The sequence below is a fragment of the Microtus ochrogaster genome, linkage group LG3, assembly GCF_000317375.1.
Source record: "Microtus ochrogaster isolate Prairie Vole_2 linkage group LG3, MicOch1.0, whole genome shotgun sequence".
NCBI classification, from domain to species: domain Eukaryota; kingdom Metazoa; phylum Chordata; class Mammalia; order Rodentia; family Cricetidae; genus Microtus; species Microtus ochrogaster.
In genome coordinates this window covers 19,502,807-19,517,546 of record NC_022029.1, presented here as the reverse complement: position 1 = coordinate 19,517,546, position 14,740 = coordinate 19,502,807, and the positions used below count along the sequence as shown (strand labels likewise).

The following is a 14,740-nucleotide window of genomic DNA, read 5'->3' as shown; positions in this document are numbered from 1 at the left end:
AGTTCTTGCCTGTGTTCTTGCACTGCCTTCCTTTCTTACATGGCTTTTACTTGTAGATCCAGATAGCAAGTTTATGTCCAGCTGTCCTTTTTTGCATTTCAAAGAGACTGAAGTCTGAAGGGAGTAGGGACTTTCCCTACTTCCTCTGAGGATATGTTCAAGAAACTGAACTCACCATTTCCACCAATGTCCCACTGCGAAGACTTCAGTTATATGCCTTTCTGCAGCTCATGGAATGCCAGGATATGAAAATTTTATCTTCCACAGAAATATACCTAGGAGGATGGCCAACTGTCCCGGTTTGCCCTGGACTGATGATGCCGTTCCTGGGATGTTGGACTTTCAGTTTAAAACTGGAATCTTTCCAGACAAGAGGGAAGAATCCGTCACTCAGGCACTGACTGTAGATAGTGCTACTGAGAAAGCAGAAAGCCCGCTCGGATGTGTTCCACAGTCTCTGACCTAGAGACACCCTTCACTCTTATAGTTAGAGTAAGAGCTAGACCCGAAGTCCCAGCCCACAAATGAAGGCTATTAAAGGTGCAGAACTCCCTTGGGGGGGGGTAAAATTAGGAAGTTAACATTGGTGGCCTTTGATGCCCCTGGTTTGATTTTTTGCATAATTTTATTTTCTTTTTAAGATTTAGTCTTTTCTTATACGATACATCCTGACCACAGTCTCTTGTCCCTCTACTCCTCTGAGTCTCCTTCTCCTCTCCTCCAGAACCACCCTTCCTCCACTTGCCTCCAGAAAAGTGCCAGCTGCACAGGGACATCAACTGAACATGGCAGAACAAGATACAATAAGATGGGACTGGAGAGATGGCTCAACTGTTAAGAGCACTGACTGTTCTTCCAGAAGACCTCGGTTCAATTCCCAGCATCCACATGACAGTTAACAACTGTTCATAACTCCAAGATCAGACAAACATGCATGCAAAACACCAATGCACGTAAAATAAAAATAAATAAATTATTTTTAAAAAGATACAATAGGACGAGTCACAATCCCTCATATTAAGTCTGTGTGAGACAACCCAGTAGGAGGAAAAGGATCCCAAGAGCAAGTGAAAGAGTCAGAGACACCCCTGCTCCCACTGTTAGGAGTCCCACAGAAACACCAAGTTATCAACCATAACATATGCAATTTTCTGAATCTTTCTATGCAGTCTCAGAAAGGTCCATGTATCCAACTATCCATCATCTGCTTCATTCTTAGTGCACTGAGCATCCGTAATGGATTCTGAAGATACTGACATAAATGGCATCACATAGTTCCTGCCCTTAAGGAGCTCATAATTCAACACAAGAGACTCCGTCCAAATGAAGAAAAAATGCACAGTAGTACAAGAGGCTTACTTGAATGAGTTTTTATAAAGTATAATGGGGAGGAGTAGAGAAAACAATTACATTTTTCCCATGAGGACATCAGTTAGTTTTCTCATTGATGGGGCAAAATACTGATACAAATGTCACAAGAGGGGAAAGATTCATCTTTAAAAAATGTCATTATTTGTGTGTGTGTGCTTGTGCCTGTATTAGTTTATGTGTATCACATGGGTACAAGTGCCGTTGGAAGTAAAGAGTATTGAAATTTCTGGAACTGGCTCTGTGTCACCTAACCAAGGTGCTGGAAAAAGCAAACAAACCTGGGTCCTCTGCAAGAGCAGTAAGTGCTCATTTTTGCTGAGTCACTTATTCAGTCCTGGAAAGATTTAGTTTAGCTCATTGTGGCAAAGGGAGTGGCACTATGGGAGGTATGGCTTTACTGGAGGAAATACGTCACTGTGGGGGCCGTCTTTGAAGTCTCATATATGTTCAAGCCACGCCCAGTGTCGGAGACCACTTCTTGTTGCCTGCAAGTCAAGATGTAGGATGCTCAGCTACTTCTTCAGTACCATGTCTGTCTGCACACCACCATGTCCCATCATGATGATAATGGGGTAAACCTCTGAAAAGGTAAGCCACCCCCATTGAATGTTTTCCTTTATAAAAGTTGTTGTGGTCATGGTGCCTCTTCACAGCAATAGAACACTCACCAAGACACTCATGGTTTCAAAGACTTCAGTCCATAGCCGTTAGCATCTTTGATTCTGAGGCCGTAGTGAGGAGGAATATCATGGTGGCTGGAGCACGTAAAGGAGTAGGTGGTTCATCTCATAGCGAATAGGATGCACAGGGCAAAGAAGGTACCAGGGATCAGACGTAACCTTCAATGCAATACCCACAGTGACTTTCCTTATCTGTCTTAAACATCTTTGATGTTTCCACCGCTTACCAAAATAGCACCATAAGCTGGAGAGCACGTGCTGAAAACATGACCCTCAGGAGGCATTTCGTTCCACCACTGGCCCCCAAAGAATGGTTGCTTTTCATCATGCAAGATGTATTTAGTCCACTTTCTTGAGTCCCCGGAGTCTTAAAAGTTCCAGCATTACTCAAAAGACCAAGTCCAAAGTGTTTGCTGAGACCCAAGGAACCTCTTTAGCTGTGATTCCCTGTAAGGTGAAGGAGAAAGGTTTTATTCCAAGACACACAAGCAGAGTAGTCGTGCTCATTTTCAAAATGGAGGAATAAGAAAACACCAAAGGGTGAGACCCAAGTAAGAACAAAAGCCAATATGGCAAACACTAAATCCTGCAGCTCCATGTCTAGCATCCAGGGTACAAGGAGTCATGATGGGAGCTCCTGAGTGATGTTTTAAAAAGCCCCCTCTATGGCCTTGGTGGCTATAGCCCACATGGTCTTTTTCTAAGCTGACTCCACTTCTTGCCTATGCCTTGGCTAGGTGGTTGTTGCATGTACTTGGCATCTCCAATATCCTGGCATTTCTATTGCACGTTATATATTGTCTTCTCTCTGGGGACTCTGATGCTGTCATATAGTGTTCGGTCCCTAACTGACCCTTGAAATCTGTGTGGAAACCTCTATGACCTGGTGACTGGCATTGCGTGTGTTTACAAAAGCAGCCCCATGTGAGCCCAGTCCTTCCACCCACCTTTTATCAGAGTCCTGAAACTCTCAAACCTCCACAAAAAGTCACATTCAAGCTACATTTACAACAGTCTTGAATAATATTAAGGCTCTATCTCCAAGTTCTACCAGATTATCCCCTCCCCAAACCATTTATGAAGTCCTAAGAACCACATGGCCAGGCTTAGTCACAGCTTCTGGAACCAATTTTGCAGTAGTAGTTACTTTTGTAATTTCCTTGGGGGGTGTAGTAATTGGCTGGGCTGTGTCCCCAGCACCCTGGCCGCCTCCGGCTAGCTTATGCCCCGAAATAATTACACGGACACTGTATTCTTTTAATCACTGCTTGTCCCATTCTCATCTAGGCTAACTCTCGCACCTGGACTAGCCCATTTCTTATAATCTGTGTAGCACAGCTGGGTGCGCTTACCGGGAAGCTTCTAGCCTATGTCCATCCTGGGTCGGAGCTTCATCGCGTGTGCCTCAGAGAGCAGAGCTCTCGCCTCTGCCCGCAAGAGTGGAGCATCTCGTGTCTCTCTGAGGCGTCTGCCTCCGAGAGGAGAGCTGTCGAGTCTCTGAGCTCACTTCCTCTTCCTCCCAGCGTCTGCTCCTCCCACCTATGTTCTAACCTATCAGGTCAAGCAGCTTCTTTATTTAATCAACCAATGACCTTCCTCCATCAGGGGGGAAAAAAAACCCTTGTCATAAATGAGTTAAAGGGGACTGATGAGTTTAGCTCACATTTCAGTGTTCTGAGCCACATTGTTTCTGGGCCTGTGGCAAGGTGGAACAATATGGTGGTGGGAACGTACATGGAAGCAGGAAACAGGGAGAAAGAGAGACAGGGATGGGGGCTCCTTCCTATCCCAAGGTGTAGAACCCATCCTGTAAGGTTCTTTAACTCTCAGCAGAGTCTTGAGCTACAACATTCAACATGAAAAAGTTTTGGGGGACAGTTCCCATCTACACCATAAGAACGAGTGAGAAAAAGCCATTTTGGATGAGTGACACTGGGTTTTACTTTGCGCATGAAGTATGATTTCTTTTTAAGTGCAGAAGGGAAGCATTAAAAAGCAAGGCAGAGGCAAGGCCAAGGCTCAGAGGTCAGGATGGCTGACATAGGAAGGCCGATGAGGGGCTGAGCAACGCAGACAGAAAGATGTGAAAAGCCTGAGAGGTGGCTATGAGTCAAGTGTGGCCACCTGAAAGGTCACTACCTTAGGGCATTTCATGGCCTGACTGTCAAAGTCTTTGTCTGGCCCAGTGAGCAAAGGATACCCCCCTCCCCAGGGAGTGCAGTGTGTATTAACCAAGGCCTTCTGCCAGGGCACTATGCTCTGTAGAACTCACCTTGACTGGTTCTCTGGGGTTCTTGAAGGGCGTCTCCAGGTACCTGAGGGGTATAATCCTTTGTGCCTAGAGACTTGAGCCATATTCTGTCCTGGGGTTCTTTCATTAAGAATTTATAAACTCTCTCTCCTTTTATCTATAGAAGTATAAAGCTTTTAGAGCTGGCAAAGACCATGAATATCATATGGTCCAAATCCAAAGAGCTAGCCAGGGAAGAAATTCTGCCGAGCTTGTCAGAGGCAAAGGGAAATTAGAATTCAAGTCCTTGGACCTTTAAGGACATGAAACTTTAAAGTCTGTTAAAACAACAACAACAACATACTACATCAAAAGGCAATAGGTAAATGTACCATTGTTCCGTAAAGGAGGCGTGCTTATCATTGAAATAATCTGTAGCAAGAACACTTCAGCTAATTAAGAGCTAAATTTAATTTATATAAATTTAGTTCCGAGCTTCCCAGCAACCAAGCAGAATGAGAGTTGTGAAGGCTCATGCTTTCCTTCTACCTGGCAAAAGGCAGCATAGAAACAAAAGACCGAAGTACCCACGAGGAGCAGATGGAACTTGTGGGCCCCGCGACAGAGCCTTCAGTCATTCACTGCACGAACATGAAGATCCTCCAGAAGGTCCCTGAAATGTGGTTACCAAGGAGCTCCTTAACCAGCGGAAGATAGACAGTTAAAAGTCAGCCTGTTAGGGGCTGTGTAGCGGGGAAGCCCAGGGTGCTGAGGTCTGGTGGAGAGGAGATGCATAGCCCACGAGGGAGAAGGAACATCCTAGAGGATCTTAATTGTTAGTGGGGTCCAAGCATCCATCTGTGCAGGGAAGGACTAGGCAATTGGGAATAGGGTATCACTGATGCAGGCAGACCCCAGTAGCCTGGTGGTTTGAGGGAGGAGTTTTACGCACTCCCGTTGGGTACAGTGACATTCATGCAGCAGGGTACAGAGTGGAGGGGATAAGTAAGGGGCACCAACATGTTGAGCATTGTTACCAGTGTACACTCCCTGTTGCCTGAAATGAGAACATCTTCATTCCTACCTGTAGACCTGTCCCTATCTAAGAGATGAACTGGTACCGTCTGACCTTCAGGGGTGATGTCGGGTTTGTTTTCTGCCATTTGGACTTTGAGAGAGAAAAATCAAGGACAGGTTTGTATGGGTGGAGGACAGATGTGAGTGTATGAGTTCATGGTTATGGAGAGAGAGAGAGAGAGAGAGAGAGAGAGAGAGAGAGAGAGAGAGAGAGAGAGAATGAATTTATCTGTCTGCATGAACTTTCTGGAACAAACGCACTTTCCTGTTTCTTGCTTCATGTACTTTACTTGGGCCCCAGGTGAGAAGGAATTTCCCTTACAGGTGACAAACCAGAACTGAAGGACTGTGTGGCTTCTTCACATGGGATCCAGGAAGAGGAGAGGGAGAGTGGCAGACCTACCTACTCAAACCGTTGGCCTCCTGCACACCCTGCTCTAGCATGCTCGCCCTTCCTGTACCTGGCTCCTGAAGGGACCTTCCCTGACAATGTCTGATTGTGCAATCTCTTCTCTTCACTGGTGCCACCCAGATCTCAGGAGAAGGACCCAGTGCCCACTCTGCACTGCAGATGCCTTCCACAGCCCGCGGACTGATGCTTTGTCCTTGTCCTTCTGAGGCAATCAAGGCTGGACTGGGGGGGGGGGCTAAACACTGTACTTTCAAAAGCTCCGGTAGCTAACTGCTGGGGGAGATCAGGGAGCATTGATTCCATGATGCTGATATAATGCAAACATTTAGAATACTTTAGATCTTAAAGATGGTGAATTGTTTATGAAAATTACCTTTCACAGACACGTGCAAGAGCAGAGCAGAGCAGACGAATGCCTTGGGTTTCCTGTGACTCCAGAGGAAGAGGCTTGAGCGGGACCAAATAATGAAGATATTAGGGACAGAAGTCAAATAAGCTCTATTGTGGCCCGCATCCTCATTTTGCCTTCTCTGAGCCAGGGTCTCCAGGGTTTTCAGTGTCTTCTGCCAGCTGCTTGGGACCCTCTCCTCTAAGTTAGGGACTCGTGAGACACTTGCACCCAAGCCTGACCACCTGAGTTCAATCCACAGGAAGCTGGGAACCAATCCCTGAAAGTTGTCCTCCGAGTTTCCCTTCCACATGCTAAAGTGTGAATGCATCCACACATACACATACAGATAAATATAATGTAATAAAAAATAAGATGTAGGCTTCTCCTGTTTGAAACCTAGTGCTCTTTTCCCTCTGACTCTCAACGTGGCTTTTGATAGAGAAGGAACTAACAGAAATCCCTCAGACACCACAGGGTGCTTCTACGAGGTCAGAAAAGCATCTTTCTTCTTTTGTGTGGATCTCTCTTGTCTCCTTTGTAAAGATGCCAGGTTTGGCTAGGTTCCTGTCTGAGGTGATTGTCATCAAGTTCGGGTTAGGGGCACTGGGCTCCAGCAGAGTTTGTGATGTCTGGTGGGAACCCTGAGAACACTGGGAGCCTACAACTCCGAGCAGCTGGCTTTGACGAACGGTTGCATGTCTGCACAACTTAAAAAATCTGCAGTTTGGGGGTGGGAGGGGGAACGCGGGGGTGGGTCCCCACGCGTCCCATTTCTCTTCCGGGCTGTTGGTTGTGTTTTCGCTCAGTGCCAGTGCAGAGCGGCCAGGCGTGTCTTCTGGACCACACGCTGCCCTTGCAGAGGTCCTTGGTTGTTATTTCAACCCTGGCCGGAGCCATCTCCCAGTGACTCCCTTTCCCATTCCTCCCCTTTCCACTCAGTTCCTTTCCTTTCTCCCTATGTTGCTTATATGCTTGGTGCATGTGTCCAGCCATTTCTTCTGACTTGGTAAGTCGAGGAAAGAAACAAGTCATCTCATTCCACACTGTGTATGAATCTTCAGGGAGCGGGTGGTGGCAAATAGTGGCAGAAAACGGGGTCGTTTCTTCTTTCACACTTTGTTGTAAAACAAGTTGGGACCTCCTAACAGCTCAAGAAAACCCTGGCAATTTTGCAAAGTGTTGCTTTGGCTACGACTTTCGAGAGGCATTTTGTTCCTGCCATGGGAGAGGTTATTATTCTTCAGCTGGACTGCGGTTCTCTCAGGCGCGCGCGAGGTGGGTGGCGTGGGACGTGACCTTGACCTCCCTCTGGGGCAGGGCGGGACACTCCCGAGGTGACTCTGCGTTTGGGGCTGAATCGCGGTGCTAGTCTCTCACTGCTGTGTCTGGGTCCAACCATCGGTGCATGGGGCTCGTAGTGGGACCCCCTCAATCCAAATCTGTCCGTGTGCGCGAGCGCCGCACCGCGCCTCGGGCCGGGGGAACCCTGGCTGAGAGCTGGACGCCAGGCGGCGGGAGGAGCACAGAGGAGCGGGGCGTTGACTGAGAGGCTGGCCCCGCCCGGTCCCGCCGGGTCCCGCCCGCCTCTCTAGGCACCCAGCTCCCGCCGGGCGGGATCCGTGGACTCAGCGACCCGCGCGGGCTAACCCGCTCTCCTGCCGCCGCCGCGGCGGGCGCGGGGCCGCGCGGAGAGGCCGGATCCCTGCAGCGCGGGCAGGCGGCGTCGCAGAGCCCAGCCAGCCAGACGCGCCAGGACTCCAGACTCCTGCAGGTACCTGCTCGGGTTCCCACCTCCCCGTGCGTCCGTGTCACTTCTCCATGCGACCCCTCAACTTTATTGTACCTTTCCCTATCTTTTGCTGCTCCAGTCCCTGGTGGCTCAGGTGGCGGGTGCACGACCTCACAGGTCATTGTTGACTAGGGACTTTGCATCCTGCTGGGCGCCTGGCTTGCGTCTTCCTCCCCATCCTCCAGTCCGGGAGCCGGGAGTCTGCCGTCGCTGGAACCTGACTCTGCCTGTTGCGCAAGCTGCAGATTGCCCAAACCTAGTGTGGGTCTCTTTGGACGCCTGAGAAAGGGCTCTAGGATCTGCTTTTGGGGTAGGAGGTGAAGTGCAGGATCGACTGGAGGGTAGAGGATGGGTGAGCCAAGGAAAGGCGGCACCTCGCGTGGGGGGCATCCCCGGGGCGTTTCCTAAGCCGGGAAGCCCTTCCTTTCCTTTCTCGGGAGGAGGCGCTTTCCTGGCAAATGTTAGTGTTTCCCGGGCCTCCTGCTCCGCCTTCTCTGCCATCTCTCCCCCTCCCCTCTGCCCTGCAGTGTTACAAGGCGCCCCACGACAGTTGCAGGCGAGAGCATACCCAGGCTCTTGCCCTGGTGCAGCGCTGTGCCCGGTAACAGTTAGTGAGCTCTAGGTGGGGCGGCTTGGGGGTCACTGGGCTCATATGGAGTGGTCTCCACAGTTCCCGCAATTGAATCCGCAGTTGTGGCGCGAGATGGGCCCTCAGGGTCAGGAACTCTAATTTCTTTCATCTTTGCTGGTGGCTCCTATCAGACCTCAAGAGGTGCCTGGAACTAGTCAGACCTGCCGGCAGGGGCCGCGGCGAGCCTGGCTGGGACGCCTTTCGCATTGCAGAGCTTATGTCCCCTTGTGCCCCTCTATTCCCCACCCCATCCCTTCTTGTCTGATTTGGGATAGGAGCACCCTTTGTGTCCTTGGTTTCCCCTTCCGTACACACCTGTCTCATCCAAGGCGATAGCTTAATTTGAGCGGCCTTTGGCAAAGACGGAATTCGGCCAAGAACTCCCTCCACCCGTAAGAGTGACTTGAGGGGCCCTGGTGTTTAAGGAGAAAGACGGAGGTGTTCCTTCTGGTCCTACTGGGAGAGTGGGTTTGTGGTTCTTCCAAGCTGTTGAGTTTTCTCTTTCGCTTTGTCTACTGAAGGCAGCGAGACAGGTGAGGAGGGAATCTGGAGAGAAACCTTCCCACTCTTTGCATTTATTTGCTTAGACTATTTGCATAACCGTCGGGTTAGGACTGTGGGTTACTCCTCTAGACTTCTTGCGAATACCTGCCCAGGTAAGCAGGAAGCAAGCATTTGCCCCCTCCTCTTTGCCTCCCGCTAAAGATACTGGTTTGCAAGAATATCTGCCGATTCTGAACTTGAACTATGTCCCGGGGTCCCGAGCTCTTTCAGGAGGCCGATTCATTCAGAGTGCACGCGGCCAGCCCCAGTGAAGGACGCCCCAGTTAGTCCGGCCTCACAGTTGCCTTCCTTGCTTCTCCTCTTACACTGTTTGTCGTTTCAGGACCGGAAGTTGTCAGGGTTGGGATGGAGACAAGGGTGTACTGAAGCGATTAAGATCTCTGCATCTAAAGCCTGTTGTGTGAACATGCTAAGGAAATTAACGGGATTTTGTGTGGGAGCCGACACTGCCTAAACACTGCCACGAGTGAAGGCAGCCTAGGTGTGTGCGGTTTACCTAGGAGAATAAGTTGGAAAGTCCGAAGCTGTCTTGAATTTGTTCAGCACTGTTAAAATTCTGGGCTTTTCTGATACTCGGATATGTGACTCAGCTTGACAGTGTCTATGGCTTATAGCTCTAGCCCGTTGTGGCAGAGAAGTCACAGCAGCCTGCAACTGAGAGAACTTGTCTCCTTATATTTACAGTCAAGCACAAAGAGGGACATATCTACCCGGGCTCTGCTAGCTTTTTGGTTTCTCATTCAGTGCAGGACCCCAAGCCCGGAAATGATGCTGCCCACAGTGGACAGGTCATCCCACATCCATGACTCTAACTGAGACAGTCTTTCACAGACATTCTCAGAGGTTCTTCCAGGTCATTCTAGACTGTGACAAATTGACAGTTAAAAGTAACTTTCACATCTGGGTTTGCCAGCAAAGGCCCAACTAAGGGTCTTCACTTTTCTCCCCCTTTTCTTCTTGGGAAGGGGAGATGAGGAGATTCCTGGTCTTCTGTCTGAGGAAGTCTTCCTTGTAGAGGAAGTAACCCTCTACAGAAAAAGCACGGCTTCTCTCTCTTCTACAGACTCCAGTCTGCTCTCGGGTGTGTGGCGTGTGGTGTTGGGATGTGTGTTAGCTTGGGGAGAGCAGGTAACCCAGGGCTTTCCTCCTCTTCCTTTTAAAATAGGTAACATTTAAAATAGGTAACATTTATTGGCTGCCTGATACTCTGCTAAGTGCTTTGCTGGGGATTGTCTCATGCGAAGATGGAGGACTTGTGTGCTTTGTTTTTCTGCAGTCTTGATGTGGGAGCTTGCAGTGCATGGAGGTCCTCTAGGTGTTTTCGGAGTCTGATAGAGGCCAGCCAGATGGTGGCCTGAGGTTTCACTAGGAGGGAACCTATCACTAGCTGTCTAGGATAGGTTCAGGCAGAGAGGAAGATGGGTCATGTTATTTATTATTCCTGCTTCTCAGGCACTGGGATGGTGGAGCCTTAGCGTGTCTCTAGTGAGACATATCCCTTTTAAAAGTTTGAGGCAGGGTCTCCTGTAGTCCAGGTTAGTCTCAAACTCATTATATAGATGACCTTGAACTTATGAGTGGCCTGTGAATACTGGAATTCCAGATGCTTGCTATCATGCCTGGTTTATATGGTGCTGGGCAAGCACTCTACCAACTGGGCTATGTCCCGAGCCCTCTTGTGTGAAATATGTGTAAGGAGTCAGAGAGAATGGACGACCAACCCTGGTGAAGGCTTCTTTGTGGCTCCTTGACGGAGGTCACTTGTTCTTTCTGGTTAGCTCCGGAAGATTTAGATTGCTAATATTGTTACCAAGGCTTTTTACACGTATTAACTCCTTTCATTCCCAAGGATAGCCACAGGAGGTCAGCTTCTATCATTGCTCTGTTTTACGTGAGGAGAATGAGAGACAAAGCCACCCAGCTAGGGAAATGTAAAGCTGGAAGTCTGTCTGCAGCAGTCTTCCTGGAGAGCCACAGGGAGGCTCTGCGCTGTGTGTGTCCAGTCCTGAGGCTTCCCTCAGTGGGCTCTCACGCTGAGTCTGGTGGGCTGACCGGCAGAGGAGGTCTGTGGTTATCAAGTGACTTCACGTTCTGTGTCTTAACCTTAAGAGGAACCATGCTGATTGGAATTTAAAAGCTCTTGTCTTTCCGAGTTGCTTCTCAACTACTGACTGACCCATTTGAATGGAAGGTAAACAGGACCTAAAAATCACCAGCTAGGCAAACATTACCATTGTTTCCAGATAATATATGAGAAACCTAGGAAAAAAAAAACCATAGACTGCTTTATCTCTGAATCAAATTCATTAAATTCAGAGCCTCAGGCATGGAGGGCAGGTGGCTTCCGAGATGTGACCTTTGTGGGTTTGAAGACTAAGGTAAATATGCGCACGGCTCAGGATGCTAGCTGCGGAATACCAGCCACATTCCCTAACTTAGTGTTCGAAGGATCTTTCCACATGCTTGTCTCATCGAAGTCCTCAGGACATCTTGATTATGATAAATCACAACAGGATAGAGATGGTAGGATCGAGGGGACAAGCCTTGCACATGGACATAGCCAAATGTCTCCTCATTCCAAACCCTGTACCTTTCTACTCCACTTTTTTCTCATTTCCAATTGAGAGTCCTTAGAGGTGGCTGAGTTTGGATTTTATTCTGAAGTCAGCTTTTCTCCCCCACTTTTACTTTCCTCTCAATTTTGAGTCAGGGTCTTCAGTATCCCAGGCTGACCTCACACCTATTATGTAGCTGACCCATAGCTTGAAACTCATGGACTTCCTGCCTCCATCTCCTGAGTGCTGGGATGAGAAGCATCTACTATTATGCCCTAGTTATGAAGAGCTGGGGAAGGAAACCCAGATTTTGCCTATGCTAGGCGAGTATTCCACCAGATGAGCAGCCCAGAAAGCTATTTTTGCATTCTGACCTTGGTCTAGTGCTGAGTGGGGACAATGGGAGGGGAGTAGTAAATAGGAGAAGACCAAGAGAATGTGTTTGTTTGTTTGTTTGTTTATTTTCCTTTTTCAAGGATCTGCTATTATAGGAAGCAGGGCTGAAATAATTAGGATGAGCACTGTAAAATGCTCAGAATGTGTAAGGCTACACAAAAGCTGACTGGGAACTCCCGCCTGCTTACTCTTCACTACCTTTTGAAACTTTGCAGGATGAGCACATTATAAAAGTAATCTTTAATAACCTAAAAATAGTTACTAGCCTCGATTGTAAAGTTTTTTTTCTTCTTTGTTTGGGATGGGGGTTGCCTCACTTTCTTTGGAATCCTGCACAGTCTTAGACCACGGTTTTCTTGGAAGAGATACTGGATAAATATTGCCTTTAATTGCACAAGTGTTGAATGATAAAGGCTTATGGTCTGCTTGCTTTTAGCCAACAGTGCTACCATTAAGCAATCCGTGTTTATAGCAGCTGACTTTAGTGAGCTTGGGGACCTTCCAAATGAATGAAATGTCCTGTTTACCATTAGCAGATCATCTATTGGATGCTCATTAAAACTAATCATTATTGCATGTGGTCAGATCTCTGATCTACAAGAATTTGAGTACCTGGTTGGTGATGTATACTTTGCTAGGATCTGGGTATCCCGTGGTAAAGGTGACAGATACAGAGGCGAAAAGGCAGGTGTGTGCGTGCACGTGCACAGGAAAAGACAGATATTAAGCTATTTGATGAGGCCAGCACACAGTGGATGGCAATTTGCTGCTCATCTGAATGTTAATCTTAATCAAAACCCCTATGGAAATGCTGACAAAACTGTTTGGCTAAATATCTGGGTACCCAGTAACCCAGTCAAGTTGACATATATAAACTAACCATCACATCAGGGTTAACAAAGTGTGCTGACCTGAAGGTCAATCATGACTGTCACCATTATCTTGCTGTTCCTTAAAGACAGGGCTCTCAGTGATCCATTTAAGGTTATAGGTAGTGAGAGCGAGCTAGTGCCATAGAATTGAAATAGATACAAAGAACCATTTCATCCATTTGCTGTGTCATCTACCTCTTCCTTCTTGCTCTTCCTCCTGTTCCTCATCCTTCTTCTTCTGTTTTCTTCAGCAAGTTTCTCCATGCAGCCCTGGCTATCCTGGAAATTGATATGTAAGCCAGGCTGGCCTTAAACTCAGAGATACACCCACCTCTGCCTGGGATTAATGTGAGCCTCCATGTCCAGTGTGTCAGGACTTTTTTATTTTTGGTCAAGAAGACACAAACCAACAAGTAGTGTTTGCAGATATAAGGTAGCCGAGTGCATCTGGCTGCTTGCATCTTTTTTCCTTTTCTTCTGCTATGGAAAAGTCTGGCTTCCTAAAACTCTGATTCATGTGCCAAGGTAAACATAAAAGCATTCCCTATGATTTATTTGAGGTAAAAATGATAATTGGCCAAAGAAATGGGAGACTTTGTGGTTAAAGGCTGTGGTTTGTGCATTCGGGTTGTGCTCGGGTCTGGCAAGCAGGTTTCCACATTCCGGTCTTTGAGGTCAATAAATAACACACACCAGGCAGTGGTTGTCTTGTGGGTTTTTATGATGCCAGTTTTATAAGTGTGGGGACTGCTTGAGATCACTGAAGAGAAGACATTTTATTCTAAGGGATGAATAGGAATTCATTTAGGAAGGATTGGAGCAAGAGAATCCCAAGCTGAGAATTGAGTGCGAAGCATTGGGAGAAGGTTGTAGAAGAATTTCTGGGAGGAGCCTGGGGAGTGGGGCAGCAGCTAGATCATGCTGTGGCCTCTAATCCCAGTTCAAGGTGTTATGGCTTATCCAGAGGGCAGGAGGAAGACAGGAATGGATTTGTAGCAGGGATGTGGCACTGGCCTTTGTTCACGAACAACGGTCCCTTCTGATCATCTTGGCAATTAGTTTTTACCTGGCTAATTAACAGCTGTAAGACTGGGTTCTGGGGTTGAGCCTCTTTGTTTTTTTTTTTTTTAATTTATTTCTTCTGGGACAAAAGTATAAAGGAAGATGCCACATAAAATAGCGTCAATTTATCATCTATCATCTCTCTCATTTTGACCTGTCTATTTATCTTTCTGTCTGTCTGTCTAGCTGTCACATACCATCTTTCTGGCAAATACCAAGCATCTGTCCTTCCATTAATCTATCTGACATATATCTACTAATCTACTCATCTTTACCTATTTGTGACTCTATCTACCCATCTATCATCTCTTACCTATCTTCCATGTATATATCAATAATATATCTATTTTTAATCATCTATCAATTATCTATCTATATATCAATCTACCCACACATCCATCCATCATCCATCATCTATCACTCATCATCCATCCATCCATCATCTATTACCCATCTATTCATCCATCCCCAGCCTTCATCTGTCCATCCGTCCATCCGTCCATCCATCCATCCATCCATCCATCCACCCCCAACCTACATCCATCCATCCATCCATCCATCCATCCATCCATCCATCCATCCATCATCTATCACCCATCTATTCATTCATCCATCCTCCAACCTTCATCCATCCATCCATCCACCCATCCCCCAACCTCATCCATCCATCCATCCATCCATCCATCCATCCATCCATCCATCCATCCATC

The 14,740-nt window shown here is 47.6% G+C and overlaps 1 protein-coding gene across 3 annotated transcripts in view; it reads left to right on the top strand.

Moving 5' to 3' along the window:
• Positions 1-7,082: 7,082 nt before the first annotated feature.
• The window catches only part of Kcns3 (potassium voltage-gated channel modifier subfamily S member 3), a 50,394-nt gene continuing 42,736 nt past the window's right edge, over positions 7,083-14,740 (top strand). For 2 of the 3 annotated variants that reach the window (XM_005360606.2, XM_026785877.1), the window contains exon 1: positions 7,671-7,932. The gene's annotated coding sequence lies outside the window, so the exon portion shown is untranslated. Of the gene's footprint in view, positions 7,168-7,670; positions 7,933-14,740 lie in introns of those variants that run through there. The other variant, XM_026785878.1, reaches the window with a different exon arrangement.